The sequence below is a fragment of the Trypanosoma cruzi genome, assembly GCF_000209065.1.
Source record: "Trypanosoma cruzi strain CL Brener chromosome Unknown tcruzi_1047053439431, whole genome shotgun sequence".
NCBI classification, from domain to species: Eukaryota; Euglenozoa; class Kinetoplastea; order Trypanosomatida; family Trypanosomatidae; genus Trypanosoma; species Trypanosoma cruzi.
Genome location: NW_915691.1, coordinates 1 through 1,594, shown reverse-complemented (window position 1 = coordinate 1,594; position 1,594 = coordinate 1). Strand labels below are relative to the sequence as shown.

General features: G+C 51.9%; 5 non-coding genes across 5 annotated transcripts, besides 1 other annotated feature; all 5 read right to left on the bottom strand.

Moving 5' to 3' along the window:
- Positions 1–650: 650 nt before the first annotated feature.
- Positions 651–671: a sequence feature (AT_rich).
- A 109-nt stretch (positions 672–780) lies between these two features.
- Tc00.1047053439431.50 lies at positions 781–860 on the bottom strand. Its single transcript, XR_008254427.1, has one exon. It is a non-coding gene; the product is annotated as a C/D small nucleolar RNA (snoRNA), TB9C2C6 (small nucleolar RNA).
- A 122-nt stretch (positions 861–982) lies between these two features.
- Positions 983–1,078, bottom strand: Tc00.1047053439431.40. The gene has a single exon (XR_008254426.1). It is a non-coding gene; the product is annotated as a C/D small nucleolar RNA (snoRNA), TB9C2C5 (small nucleolar RNA).
- Positions 1,079–1,134: 56 nt separating this feature from the next.
- On the bottom strand, positions 1,135–1,209 carry Tc00.1047053439431.30. Its single transcript, XR_008254425.1, has one exon. It is a non-coding gene; the product is annotated as a C/D small nucleolar RNA (snoRNA), TB9C2C4 (small nucleolar RNA).
- A 64-nt stretch (positions 1,210–1,273) lies between these two features.
- Positions 1,274–1,370, bottom strand: Tc00.1047053439431.20. The gene has a single exon (XR_008254424.1). It is a non-coding gene; the product is annotated as a C/D small nucleolar RNA (snoRNA), TB9C2C3 (small nucleolar RNA).
- Positions 1,371–1,407: 37 nt separating this feature from the next.
- Tc00.1047053439431.10 lies at positions 1,408–1,492 on the bottom strand. Its single transcript, XR_008254423.1, has one exon. It is a non-coding gene; the product is annotated as a C/D small nucleolar RNA (snoRNA), TB9C2C2 (small nucleolar RNA).
- Positions 1,493–1,594: the final 102 nt, after the last annotated feature.

Here is a 1,594-nt window from a genome sequence, read left to right as displayed (position 1 = left end):
AGATTCGCGAAAAAAAGCGTCCAGTAAGTAGCCGTTGGCTCCATGAATCTCAACGCCATCAAACCCAGCCTTAAAAATGGCGTTTTTGGCCCCCTCCACAAACAATGGTATGATACCGTTCCGGACTTCGTCATCCGTGAGCTCCTCTGGGACACCGTAGGTCTCCTTTTCTCCGCTCGCAGCAAAATAGACAGGAATCCGATGGTCCTTAATGGGAATGGCACTCGCGGCAAGCAGGCGCCCAGCAAGGGGATCCTGGTCACTCTTCGGCTGCTGAAGGATCTTCCCCGGAATCCCGGCTCGACCAGCGTGGATGAGTTGCAGGAATATAAGGCCACCCTTTTTGTGTACTGCGTCCACGATCTTTCTCCACTCCTCAATCTGCGCATCGGAGTAAATGCCAGGCTCCGTGAGGAACCCAGTGTAGTTTGGCTGGACCATCGTCGCCTCGGCAATGATAAGACCTGCAGATGCCCGGTCTTCGTAGTACTTCAGCATCGATTCCGTCCTTGGTACGTGACCATCTTCTGTTGCCTGGCAACGCGTCAAGGGAGCCATAATAATCCGATTACGAAGTGTGTAGCGCCCCAATTTGAGGGGCCGCAGAAGTTCAGGGAACGTCGCCATGAAAAATAAACAATTTAGATCCCAAAAAATTAAAAATAATATTACCACAAACGGCACAAGTCTACAGAAGGAAAGAGTGAGAAAAAAAAAGACAGCTAATTACGCACACACAAACACACACAAACGCTCGCGTGTCGCCATGGGACGGCACTCTGCGTCAGCAACACGATTTGCGTCACAGCATGTACTCAGATGTTGCTGTTAATTGATCGGTTTTGGGTGCTCATCGTCCGCAGCCGTGCACACGAGGTACCCGCGGCGACACGGAGGGAGTGGGGTGCATGGGGATGCTGAGTCCCGCGAAGTGTGCTGGGCGGGCGGTAGGCAACAGGCGAGGTCCAAGCTCGCACGCCGCTATACATCAGGTCGGAGCGAAAGATTGAGTTCACGGATGTCTCGGCACGCATCGTCTTCGTCACGCCACACGGCGTCGGAAACTCTGTCATCACATTCGCGGCAAATCTGAATTCTGCAGCAGGTGGCTGGAAAAAGGGGAGGAGTTGACGATAATCTCAGTGCAGGTCTGTGTTAGGCTGTCCTCACGCAAAATCGGTGCAATTGAACATCTTCTGCATCACAAGCAGCCTTGCGTTGCATTAGGAAAAAAAAAAAAAAGCAGGGAGAGGGTTAGGAAAAAAATCCGGCAGCCATCAGACCCGAAAGGTGATAATGCATTGAATAGATCGTCATTGATAGCGTCCGAGATTGCTTGAAACATCAACAAATTTCCATCACTGGCACACAGGCATGGCACCACTCCGACACACCTCCCGTGAAGTCCCCGCTCAGAAGTCAAACAGACAAAGCGTGCATGTATCAGCATCGTCGCTCAGCTGAAACACGGATTCGACAAATTCATCAACGCGTGGAGAGGCAGCAGCAAAGACAAGGAGAAAAAGAAAAACAAACGCGAATGCAAAAAATGAGAAGGGCGTGGACGCGGGGCCTCGGTCACAGGGCACGCGCG